Source organism: Ursus americanus, chromosome 2 (genome assembly GCF_024610735.1).
Source record: "Ursus americanus isolate L20-20 chromosome 2, mUrsAme1.1.p, whole genome shotgun sequence".
Lineage (NCBI taxonomy): Eukaryota > Metazoa > Chordata > Mammalia > Carnivora > Ursidae > Ursus > Ursus americanus.
The window spans coordinates 93,254,892-93,268,926 of record NC_142128.1 but is presented as its reverse complement, the minus strand read 5'-3'; positions in this window follow the sequence as shown (position 1 = coordinate 93,268,926).

The window sequence follows — 14,035 nt, the reverse complement described above, 5'->3', positions numbered from 1 at the left end:
AAGAGCCTTAATACTCTTCTGTTGGAACTAATTGTTAACCTTCAGATTCTTTACTTTAACAGAATATTTAAATACAAAAATATATACATAAGGAGAAAGAGAGAGGGAGAGGAGGGGAAAGACTATAGATCTTGAGAATAAATAAATCAGAAGTTGATTTTGGAGTAAGAGAGTGGCAAGTACTGTGGCTAGGGCTTCATTCATGTTGAATGAAGAACCTTGGAAAATTGAAGTAAATTAGGATCCTTGTTTGGTGGCTTCTGAGAAAAACGTATTCCTGCCCAGATGCATGGAATCAGGTTCCAATGTATGTCTGTTTTTTATTTTCCTGCTTATAACTCGATTAGACCACATAATTGTTCTTTTTTACCTGTATTTATTTTGTTGTTCTTAAAGCAACTTAGTGCTTTAAAGATATTGGGAAAATTGTTTCTTTTCAAGTTTTCTCTCCGAGTGGGAGGAGGAGGCGGGGGGTCACAGTGGGTATTCCCTCTTCTGCTGATTTCTGAGTGAGAAGACACCTACTTTAGCTGACAGGCCGAAAACAAACTAAACAGCGGGATCTTATTCTTTTGATCTCTGCCACTAAGTAGTATTTCCCCAGCGCACGTTTGCTGAGCATTGATTTCCACTGCAGATATAAGATGTCTAAGCATGTCACTCTTTCCCTTTGTTTGTCAACTTTTACTTTTTGTTTAATCAGGCAGCCCCATGGGGGTGGAATCTTATTCATTGTTCCAAGTAGTGCATAATCAGACAACTTGAGGACGGTTGCAGAGTTCTTGGTGCATAAAGTAATCATGTCTCTGGGGGCTTCTCAGCTGCAGATCTGATGGGTATTTTCCATGTTAGTTTTAGAGGCTGAGCCATCTCCTTTATGAGGTTGGGGGACAAGGTGCGGGGGAGAAGACATGAGAAAACTGCTTTTTTCTTTTCTGCTAGTCTAAGCATTTGTCTGTAAGGTAGCTGCAGAAAGCATGAGAGAGTCATGGCTTTGAGGTCTGTACCCAACCCTCTCCTGACACTCATACCCATGAATTCTGAGTTGACCCAGCAGACTGGCTGATTGGGGTAACTTCTTTCTTTATCTTTGCTCTGTGTATGTCCTTTCAGAAGCTTCAATCTCAACAGTAGATGCTGCATTTCTTAATAAATGGGCTCCATTCTGTAGTCAAGAGTATTTGAGCACTTTTGGGTTGAAGAATGAAATGATCAGAAAAAGGCAAACCCATCTCATTGAGTAGAGAATGACTCTTCTTTTATACTTGCCACTTACGCCCACAAGATTATGATAGAGTAAAATTTCTTTATACAGTTAAAAAACTAAATTCAATCTGAAAAGGGTTAATAATAGCCTTTTTTTTTTAGTAGACTCCATGCCCAGTGTGGGGCTTGTACTCACAACCCTGAGATCAAGAGTTTTACACTCCACCGACTGAGCCACCCATGTGCCCCTAATGATAGCCTTCAAGAGACACACTGGTTTACATAATTCATGTGCTCCTCCATTTTCATCCAGCAGCCAAACTGATCTTTAAAAAACATAAGTTAGATTACACCATTTCCTTGTATTAAACCCTTCAATACCTTTCTCTTGCTCTAAAGATAAAATCCAAGCTCTTGACCATGTCTTTTTGACCTGTATTGTCTGACCTCTGTCTAGCCCCTCTAACCTCATCTCATCCTTGCTTCCCCATCACCCACCGTGTTGCAGCTACACTGGCCCCTTCAGTTCCTGAACCACCACAATCTCTTACCTCAGGGCCTTTGCACACACAATTTCTTCTAGAAATGCTTCTCTTTACTTGGGTTCTCTACGTGGCTGTTTCCTTGTACCCTTTGACTCCTAGGCCATCTTCTCAGAGAGGCCTTCCACAACCACACTAAGATCCCTCTATTATTTTCTATTATGGCGCCAAAAGGACTAGCTTATTCTTTCTTCTTCTTCTCTCTCTCTTTTTTGAGATAGGCATATGCCCTTGAAGAAATAATTATTTATAGATAATTTTTAAAATTATGGTAGTATTTACATAAAATGAGATATTTTAAATGTTCAGTTTGATGAGTTTTGACAATATGTATGCCATGTCACCACTACTCATAGTGAGATATGGAATATTTTTATCATCCATGAAATTTCCCTCATGCTCATCTCTAATCAGAGGTAACCACATCCTTTAAAAAAAGAGATTTTTTAATTTATTTGTGAGACAGAGAGAGACAGCAGGGGGAGAGGCAGAGGGAGAGGGAGACAAGCATACTGCCCGCTGAGTGGGCTCAATCCCACGACCTTGAGATCAAGACCTGAGCTGAAATCAAGTGTCAGAGGCTCAATGGACTGAGCCATCCAGGTGCCCTGAGAAGTAACCACTTTCTGACTTATGTTACCGTCCATTAGTTTTGCCTATTCTTGGCTTCTTTCTTTCAACATAATGCTCGTGAGATTTGTTCACGTTGTTGTAGCAACTTTTTGTTGCTCAGTAGCATTCCATTGCATGAATATACTAAAAATTGTTTCTCCATTTTCTTGTTGCTGACACTTGGGTTGTTTCCTCTTTTTGGCTATTATATGTAAGGCCATTATGAAATTCTTTCTTCAAAAACTTTTTATTATTGAAGTATAGTTGACATGCATGTAATAAACATTCTTGTACAAGTATTTTTATGCACATATGTATTCATTTCTCATGGGCAAATACTTAGAAATGGAGTTGCAAAATCAAAGGGTGGGTGTGTATTTAACCTGAAAAATGACCAAAAAGTTGTCCCTGTTTGTCTTATTCACTAAAATACACCAAATTTCTGTTTCAGGGCCTGACACACAGTAATTATTTACTATCTCTTTATTGAATGATTTAATGCTCTTTTTAGTGTTCTGACTTCCTGAGAAGCATCTGTCCATTACTCAAGGATGGCATTTTTATTGTGAAATGATGACCCTATGGTAAAACTCAAACCCTTATGATAAACAGACTTTGGCAGAGGACAGTGTGCAAGGTCAATTTTGAAATTAAGCCCCAGCCTCAGCATTTTGGTTTGTTTTATTTTGCCTTCTCCTCCTTTTCCTCCTCCTCCTCCTTCTTCTTTTCAGTTGACCGCTACTCCCTAAGCAGAAAACCATTCTTATCCTTTGCTAGCAGAGGTCAAGCCCTTGTGTAGGTTGTGGTTACAGTTTCTCCTCCCAAGAGATCAGAGTACTTTCTAAGGAGTAACTCAGTCATTTAGCACCTGTTGAGAAACCAATGGGTAAAATATGCCCAGGGTCTTCAGAAGGTCAAAGGCAGAACTGAAGTTAGACCATTCAGCTCTCCTTATTCTTTATCAGGAACTCACTAAGAAAACTCATTACTTCCTCTCAATAGCAGTGAGTCAGACAAAGGGTACTTCATTCAGAGTAGAGCCCTCAGAGAGCCTCATTCTTGATTTAAAGTGACCCACATTGGTTCACACTTTTCACTCAGAACCTCAATTCCTTTGATTTTCCTGGAAGCCTTTGGGAAGCCTTGGGAAGCTTCTGGGAGATTCCATGAGGTGAGTGAACCTGGATTGTGGGTGGATGGGAATGAGGATGGGAGAAGGAGGAATAGTGTGGTGGGTAGGTGGCAACTACATTGATTAAAAAAAATCAGATGTTGGTTTGGTGAGTAACTCCTTAAAAGGCAAAGTCCTTCTGCAGTTCATGAATATTTGCATAACTGCTCATTAATGCTTGGGAGAACTGAATCACTGGGATGTCATGGGACGGCTTATTTCTATTAAGACAGGTGGAATCTTTCTGTGGTGGGCATGGCCTGCCTAAGCCCCCATAACAGCTTATAACATCCGGTAAGAAGCTCCTTCATTTCTAGCAGTCGATTAGGGTAGTAGAGCTCATGAACACTAATGAGTCAGAAAGCTTCTAGAAGTTAAATGGAAGAAATAAAGATACTATTAAAAATCTTCCTTTTCCCAGGATAGGAGAGACCTCGGACAATATCTAATTGAAAGGACTTCAGTATTCTTCAAAGCCATTAAGAACAATTTGTTCGTCCTACTTCAAAAAATGTCTTATGTCAACATGTAATTAAAAAAACCCTATAGCACAGGACAGTTAAAGCAGTATAGCAGAAACTAGTTTAAGAGAAAGGAGATAGTTGTACACCAAAACTGGGATGACATTGTCCATCACATCAGATACTACATTTAGCTCTGATTTTCCTGGCAGCCTTCGCAAACAACAACTAAGAAAACACACAAAGAGAGACGTAATTCTTGTTATTTGATAAAAAGAATCATAAAATCTATTTGGAGTATATTTTTGTGGCATTGAATTCTGAAGAGAAATTAATGGGTTTCTTTATAAAGGATGATATATAAAGAAATGGTCATGTCAGAAGAGACATCCTGTGTGTAAATGTCTTTTACTTCCATGACCATTCAAAATCCAAGGGCATAATATTAAGTTGTGGTCACTGAACATATTCATATGGAGACCTGAGTAGTATGTTATGTTTAAAGATTATGTAATTTGACAAGAATTAGAGTATTGATAAGTTGTTGGAGTTCTTAACTTTCTTATGCTATGGGCCTCTTTTCATTTTGTTTTTTTTTAAAGATTTTATTTAGTTATTTATTCATTGAGAGAGAGAGAGCATGTGCATGTGTGAGCGGGAGGAGGGGCAGATTGGGAGGGGCAGAGGGGGAAGGAGAGAGAATCTTGAGCAGACTCCAAGCTGCGCACAGAGCCCAATATGGGGCTCGATCTTAGACTCCAAGATCACAACCTGAACCGAAGGGAAGAGTTGGTTGCTCAACTGACTGAGCCACCAGGTGCCCCTATCATGGACCTCTTTTTAAAATAATAGTCTACAAACAGAAAACAATGCATATAGGATTATAAGGAAATTAATTACACTGAAGTACAGATATCAACATATTTGAACAATTTTAATAGAGTAATATATATTAACATATTAAATAAGATATGTTAGCTGGTCTACAAACTACCATAGTTTAATAGAGAGATGAATGTAAATGCTATTTCAACATAATTTTAAAATTGTAACGTGATAAGAAAAATATCTGTGATTTCTATTAGAAATCTATTTTTATATTTTGCCAATATAAAAAGAAGTCTATTAGAAGAACAATACTGCTAATATTACTGTGGTTTATTTCCTACATTCATAAGAGAAAAATACAGATTGAAGTTGGTGAGAATCAAGATTCATTTTTTTTCCCATCCAAGTTCTTGGAGCCCCTTGGAATCTCAGGATACCAGGTTAATAACTAAGGACTTACAGAAATGAAAATAGGTAAACTAACCCATCTTCATTTGTTTTTCCCGGAAGCTTGGTAGGAGCCAATCTAAGATTGATTGAGTGACTTAAGTAAAGGTATTCTTTGTGAATGAAGGGAGATCCATTAGCTTTAGGTACCAAGAAACAAAGTTGAAGTTACATTATAAAAATATTTTTCAGTGTTTTATTTGATTTTCTTTTATTTCTTGATTTTTGATTATTTCTGGAACAACTCTTCAACAACAGTGAAAACCATGTTTTATTTAATGCCCTGGCAAAAGGATAAAATAGTTGTTGATATTAGAATAAATGGAAAATGAGTGAACAAATTTGTTCTTGATATTCTTGTTCTCTAGCCTTCATTTTTCCAGGAAATCTTTCTCTGAGCTGCTAACAAGTAATACATAAAATTGGTTAGGCTGAATTTCCTTTCCTGTTACCTCTCCAGTCTATTGCCTTGTGTAGATTCCAAAGCTTTCAGCAACAGAAAAAGAAAAGAGAAGTCATGGATCTGTAAAATAAGGAAGTTGTATCATCAGTACCTGACTCATGAAAAATTCTTGAATTTAAGAAGGACACCAACACAGCATAGTCTGCCCAGAAAGTCAAGACAAATGAAGCCTTTTCTTCTTTACCCTTTCTTCTGCTTGTCTATGATTCGTAGCTGAAAATGCAAAGGCACGGGGTAAGGAAACAGTGGGAAAGGGGAAAGCAGAGAGGGTGGTGAGTAGTAATACTAAGAGGTGGGGTAGGGGGAGAAGAAGAAGGAAAATAATCCTTATTTGTGCTGAAAATGCATTTCATCACTCACATGGATTATTTGGAGCTGTTCTGTGTGTATGGGTGGGTGGGTGGGTGGGGTTTCTAGAATGGGTTGTCTCAAATTGTGGACCAAGGAGCACCTATGGTATTTGTTTCAAATGCAGTTTTCAGGGCCTTACTCAACCCACTCAATCAAAATCCTATGGGATCCAAGATTGTGCCTTTTAACTAGCTTTCCACGTGGTTCCAGTGCCTCTTAAAGTTGGAGAACCATTGATTTTGATGAGAGAAAAACTCGGTTGACTCTTGCTAAGCAAATTAAATCTAATTCCACTCCTCTTACCTTCACCCTCAGGCAGGCAAGATAGTCTGTTCTTTAACACACAAATATCCACCCTGCACTGGCATTTGGGGGTTTTGCTATTTGGCCAAGCAACAGGTTAAGTGTTTTCTTCATTTTATTATTATTAGGCAGTTGTTAGCAAGAAAACATGGTAGAAAGCACACTTGAGTTAATTTGCAGAGGCCTCATGCTATCCTCTTCAGTTTGTAAGAAAGAGAAGCAGTAAAAGCAAGCTCTCCTGCTGATCCTGAGTATGTGAGTGTGTTGAGGGGGGGAGGTTTTTACCCATGGGTATCTACTGGTTAATCTTTTTAATTTATTTGTTTATTTGTTTGTTTGTTTGTTTTTATTATGATATGTTAGTCATGAGTGATAGGCAATAGAGACAGAAGTCTATATTTTAAAGTACATTTATATTATCTGAGAGAAGGAGCTATAAAGCCAACTTCCAAATAATTTATATTGGTTTTCAAAAGGATGGCCTCTAGTGTGTTGCTTTTTTTTCCCCAGCAAGACTTACTTTTGCCAATATAAAAATCCATTTTTCCATTTCGTGAAGACATTCTGTGAGGCATGAATTAAGCAGTACAAAACAACCTCGTTCACCACAGAAGTTTTCTAGAGCACTTTTCCATGCTATTTTTAGGCCATGATATTTCTGTTAATTCCCAGGTCATCTCAAACTACACTAAAAAGATCTCTCCCTACCCAGTCATCTCTCTGGGCATATTTCATACATTGTGATCAGAAACAAAGCATCCTTAAAGGTAAATTGTTTAGATGTATATGATATGTTTGAATACACAATGAAATTCACAAGACGGAAATAAACTATATAAACCTTCCTGGAGTAACAAATATAATAAAATTTAAAAACACAACACTAGACTTTGAAAATTGTTCTTTTCTTTTTTTTCTCTCAGCCAAAATAATTGACGGTTTTAGAGTTCCTCCTTGATCTCTTTCACTTACAAAGTGAACATTTAAAACCACATGGAGCTGGACTCTTCTACCACCATTCAGGTTATCTTACTGTAAGACACATTGCTTTGGACTTGTCACATGAAAAGCATTTTCACTGATATTTCAGTAATTTGAAAACTGGCTATTGAGCATTTAACTCAGACAGTGACCATTTTTGGGGACCAGTGTGTTTTAAAGGAAAGAGGCCTACATCCTGGAGAAACCATCTGTTTCAGACCAATGATGGTTCCTTCTATTAGTCATCTGAATGGTCTACTTTCGTATTTTTTCAAAACGACTTCAAATTTTCTCTATACAGAATATTTTCCTTTGCAGCATTATAAGTTCACCATCACAGAGATTATTCAAGCACAAATAGGACGGCAATTTAAAGTTATGTTATAGAAGAGGTTCCAACAAGGGAGGTTTGATTAGTTGACCCTGAGTTCTTTTATAAACCTTGAGATTATGTTTTAGGAGATTCAGTCTTGTAATCTGATTTATAGAAATTTGTGAAACTGATGAAAAGAAGCATAGCATGGTGGGGAAAAGGTGGGCTTAGGTTTTGTTCCTTGGTCTCTAATATACTAGGATTGTGACCTTAGTCATGTCACTTTACCCTTTGGGTCAACTAGAAAATAAGGGTTTTGAACTAACTTGCAAGCCTGCTCAGCGTTAACACTGTGATTCCAAGAAGGTGTCCCACCCTTGTCTTGTTCTTCTACTTGAAGTCTGTCTCCATAGGACGACCTCTTCATTGACCATATAGGGACTTAGAGGCTCAGCAGCAGTGACCTCTTCTGATGGATTCCCCTGTGTACCCCCAGAGAGACACCCTAGCAGCAGGGTTAAAACATCAGTTGGTTGCTACTTCAGCAGATGGGGCTCTACAGAGAGGCAGGGTCAGAATAGTTCCAAAGGTCACCTGGCAGACAAAACCTACTTCCAGTTGTTACAAAAGTTATTCTTCAAGTCAACTGATGGCCATAATTCAACAGTTGTACTTAATATACTGTAGTAACTATTCTTCACAGAGTATAATCTATGTGAGGATTAAGTTACTGATTTGTAGACTTTTGTACTTATCCCCTAGAGCCATGTCTAACGCCGCTCCCCCCACCAAAGGCACTATTTCCTTCCCTCTTGGCATAAGCTGTGTTGGTGCCACTTAAAGATTTATTTTTCAATCTTCCTCTACTCATTCCTCTGCAGGGTTTTCTACCCTCGCTCCTCTTTTCCCTACAGTGACTTACTTCACTGTAATGTGGTGGAAAAATGCAGACAGACTCATCATGTTTTGCTACAGTCTGAGGAGGCCTACTCTAAAGTACAAACAGAAAACCAAATATAATGATTGAAAAAGATAGTTGAAATTATTTTGAATAGTCAGTGAAAAAAACCATGTAACAGAACCCACATCAAAAGCCCAGCTGTTGGGGTATACCTTTCAAATTCCATTAACTGCAGAGGCCATGTACAACAAGGGAGGCCATGAGGTGGAGACATGTTTAAAGGAAGATAGAAAAGGTCAGAGTGATAGTGAAAAAAAAAATTAAAGTGAGTAACAACTTTGAGAGAGAGAGAGACTATTTCCATTGCAGAGACTAAAGAGTTTAGCTTCCAAGAGACATGCATGACTTCTTACTGTCGTCTTACTTTGTGAGAAGATATTTTTGGAAAATCTTTCTGGTGGATCTCACTGGAAGGTCACTGGGAAGTATTTGGATGATTTTCCCTTCCCTTCCTCCACCACTTCCTCCAAGGTTTTTTTGTTCTCATGATTGTTCGTTTGTTTATTTTAGATTATTAAATCCTGCAGTTCCACCTGGGTGATTATATAGGTTTGGTTAAGTGGGCAGAGAGCAATCTGAGCATAGTTGGGACTGGGGACATTTGGGAATCTTTTCCAGGTGGAATCTGAGTGGAGACAGAAGTTCCAAAATGGCATCACACAGGTGGCTCAGTGATGCTATGGGTTTGTTTGTGATCAACCTCTGACCCTCTTGGCAAGTGTTGTACCATCAGCATTATGTTTACAAGTCGCATTGTCACATTTTTTTGCTTGGACTCTGCTTTGCCTGGCAGTATCAATGACTAGACAAATATTTCTGTGATGACCCCAGAGGTCCAGAAATGATTGCATCTAGGTAAAGGGAATAATTGAAAATCCTCAGTGAAGATGTGAAGTTCCTGGGCTGGGAGTCATTCTAGTATCTCACCTCTGAAATCAGACAGAACCATCTTATTTGCTCCTGTGAGCTCATATTGTCAATCAAGTCACATTTTAGTCCTGAGAGTGTGCATTTAGATGAGGAGATATAGAGAGTGTGATGATTAAGGGAAAGAATTTAGCAGCAGCTCCTCACTAAAGCCAGAGGGGAAAAGGTGTCTCCCACATGAAGGCTATGATTTGTGATTAATAGCTAAGATTTTGCGGCCAGAGACTTCTGGGTCAAATTTTCTTACAAATTTTCTTACAATGGTATGACATTGGTATGACATTGGATAATTTTCAATGTCCCCATTTACTCGTCCCCATCTTCTTACCTTTAAAACAGAAATAATACTAGTACTTCTACATAACAGTGTGGATGCCTTTGGTTGTGAAAAACAGAAAACTCAAGCTAGCTTAAGGGGAATGTATTGGCTTGTGTATCTGTGGTCTTGAAGTAGGTCTAGCTTCAAAAGTTTGATGCAGACACCTACAATGTCATCAAAACTCTAGTTTATTTCTTTACAGTTCTCTTGGTGTGTCTTCCCTCTTTTATCAGCTATGCCTTCAGGCTGTCTTGCCTCAGGGAAGCAACAATGGTTGTGACAGTTCTAGACCTTACACCCTTACATCCCACTATCTAAAACTGGGGAGTTTCTCTTCTGGTAGTTCCCATGGAAGAAAGAAGAACCTTCTTTCCAAAAAGTACTCAGCAAATGTCATCTTATGCCTCAGATGCCTGAATTAGCTTGTGTATACACTCTGAACAATCACTGAGCCAAAGCGGTAGGATGATAGACATAAGGGTCACTTCTCAGAGGTGAGGGCGAAGTCAAACCCCTATCAACCACCATGCAAAAGGTATAGGAAAGGCAATTCCCCAAAGGAAAATACGCACATTGTTACAGAAAGAAGGAAGAAAATGGTGCTAGATGACGAACAAGAGTTCCCCACTGGGTAGGTTTTAATGTCTTAGCAGAGTGCCAACCCTTGGAAGGACTAGATAAAAAGAAGCTATGATTATTATGTCAGTGTCATCCTGGACTCACTGTCTCCGCCTCGAAGTGCCACCTCATCTTTTCTTCTTTCATCTGATGTGCCCGCGTCTCTTCTGTAGCAAGTCTGAAGAACTGGATTTCTGCCTTAGCTCTGTGTCTGACTTGCTGCGTGGACTCTGCCAGACTCTCTTTCTGTCAGACATATGTGAAGTTCAGATGAAATAGCGCCTGAGGCACCTTTCCAGAAATAAAGAGGACTTTTTCTTCTTACTTATGTGAAGTTCTAGCCTTGATTCGGGGACACTGTCTGCCAGTTTTGTGTTTTAATTTAAAGACCAAAGGCTTTGAAGTCAAGCAGATCTGGATATGAATCTTTTAGCCAAGTTAGTGCTGTGATTGTGGGGAATTTCATTCTTTGAGCTCCAACCTTCTTTACTATACAAGGGAAGAGGTGCTAAAGAATATCTAATTTTCAAGCTTGACTTACATGAATGTGATAGAGTTGGAATGAGGCACAAGTTGAAATTTATCCAGTGGTAGAACAATAGTGCAGTGACTTGTATTTAGAAATGCATGTTGATAATTTCATCTGCCCTCATTTTTAATATCTTAATCACTTGTCTGATGACTACATATATTTCCCCATTAGGGATATTAAGACATTAAATTGAGAGCTTGGAAAATTACATTATGAAGACATGTGTGGATGTATCATAATGTGAAATCAGAGGGCACATTTCTTTCTCTCCTCTTAGGCTGATACTCATCTCATATAGAGTTGCTATAAAGAACAAGTAAATAGGGGCACCTGGGTGGCTCAGTTGCTTAAGTATCTAACTCTTGATTTCGGCTCAAGTCATGATCTCAGGGTTTTGTGATTGAGCTTTGTGTTGGGCTCTGTGCTGAGCGTAGAACCTGCTTGAGATTCTCTCTCTCTCTCCCTCTGCCCCTCCTTGTGTGCTCTCTCTCTGTCCCTCTCTTAAAAAAAAAAAAAAAAAAAGAACAAGCAGATATTCAGCTAATGTTGGTTATATCAGTTCCTCCTTTTCTTCTGTTTCTTTCCATCCCCCCCCCATACTGCGTACACTCTTGGCTCGCTGGTGCTACCTACTGGCAATTGTAGGTAGAGGAGTTCTCTTCTCCATGGTTTTGCTTCTGTGGTTTCAGTTACTGGGTCAACCACAGTCCAGAAGCAGATGATCCTCCTTCTGACAAGTTGTGAGAAGGTCAATAGTAGCCTAATGCTACGTCAAAATGCCTGCATCATTCACCTGACTTCATCTCATCTTGCAGGCATTTTAACATCTCACATCGTCATCACAAGAAGGGTGAGTACAGTACAAGATATTTTGGGAGACCACATTCACATAACTTTTATTATAGTTTATTGTAATGATTTCTCTACTATTTATTTACTTATTTATTTTAAAGATTTTATTTATTTGAGAGTGAGAGAGCACAAGCGGGGGGATGGAGGTGGAGGGAGGGGGAAAGGAAAGGGAATAGCAGACTCCCCACCAAGCAGGGAGCCCAACTTGGGACTCAACCCCAGGGCTGAGGACACTCAACTGACTGAGCCACTCAGGTACCCCTATTATTATTAGTTTTTAGAGAAAGAGTGTGAGAGTGCGAGCGGGGTGGGGGGTGGATGGGCAGAGGCAGAGAGAGAGAGAGAATTTTAAGCAAGGGGGCTGAATCTTACAACCCTGAGATCATGACTTGAGCCGAAATCAAGAGTCAGTCACTTAACTGAGCCACCCGAGTGCCCTGTGGTTTTTCTATTTTATTGTTAGTTATTGTTAATCTCATACTGTGTGCCTAGTTTATGAGTTAAACTTTACCGTAGATATGTATGTATAAGAGAAAACACGGTATATAGTGTTTGGTACCGTCCGTGGTTTCAGGCTCCACTGGGGGTTTTGGAATACATCCCTGCAGAAAAGGAGGGACTACTGTATTCTTTAAGCTTGATAGTAACATTAATTTTTAAAAACCACTTTGTTGAGAGGTGCCTAGGTGGCTCAGTCAGGCTCTGTGTCAGGCTGCCTATCTGCTGAGCAGATAGTCTGCTTTTCCCTCTCCCTCTGCTCCTCCCCCTGCTCGTGCTCTCTCTCACAAATAAATAAATACAATCTTTTTTAAAAAGAATCTTTTTAAAAAACCCACTTTGTTGAGGTACAATTGAGATATAAAAAGCTGTACTTTTTAAATATATATCATCTGATGAGCTTGGAAATAAGTATATACCCAAGAGATCATCACCAAAATCAATGCCATAAACATATCCATCACTTCTGACAGTTTCCTCCTATCTTCCTTATTTATTTTTTATTTTATTTTTTATGATAACAGTATTTCACATAAGATCTATTCTCAGCAAATTGTCAAGTATTTAATACAGTATTGTTAACTATAGGCACTATGCTGTACAGGAGATCTCTAGGACTTAATCATCTTGTATAACTGAAACTTTATACTCTAATACTTCCCCGTTTCCCTGTCCTTCCAGCACCCGGCAACCGCCATTTATTCTCTGCTTCGACTGTTTTAGATTTCTCATGTAAGTAGGATTTCTCATGTAGTATTTGTCCTTCTGTGTCTGGCTCATTTCGCTTAACATAACGTCCTCCAGGTTCACACATATTTTCACAAATGGCAGGATTTCCTTTTTTTAATGCTGAATAATATTCCGTTGCATGTAAATGTCATCTTTTCTTTATCCATTCATCTGTCAATGGACATTTAGGTTGCTTCCCCCTCTTAGCAATTGTAAATAATGCTGCAGTGAACATGGAAACGCAGATATCTCTTTGAGATAATGATTTTGATTCCTTTGGATATATACTCACAAGTTGGATACTTAGGAATAAAGTTAACCAAGGAGGTGAAAGACTGGTACACTTAAAACTATAAAACAATGAAAAAAATAAAAAAGATACAAGTAAATAGAAAGATATCCCATGTTTATGGCTTGGAAGAATTATTGTTGAAATATTTGCTTACATACCTAAAGTGATCTACAGGTTCAGTGCAATCCCTATCAAAATCTGGATAAGTTTTTTATAGAAATTTTTTAAAAATCCTAAAATTCATACAGAATCTCAAAGGGCCCCAGATAGACAAAGCAATTTTGAGCAAGACGAATGAAGATGGAGGCATCACACTTCCTGATTTTAAAATATATTCCAAAGCTAAAGTAATCACAAGGGTGTGGCACCAGTCTTTAAAGGAAGTGTCTGATCCTGAAGCCAGGGTCCGAAAGTTGAGATTCACCAGGAACGAGGCTCAGTGCTTAGGGAGGCAGAAGAAACGTGAACTGCTTCTGCTTTAACTCACTAGCCTCTTGAAAGCCTAGTGGGCAAAACCAGGTTCTAGGGACGGGAATTTTGTAACAAATTAGTAATTTTTACCTTAATAAGCTAAGAAGAGCTGACAAGATGAGTCTGAGAAAGTGAGGGGAACTGAAAGCAGGGGTTAC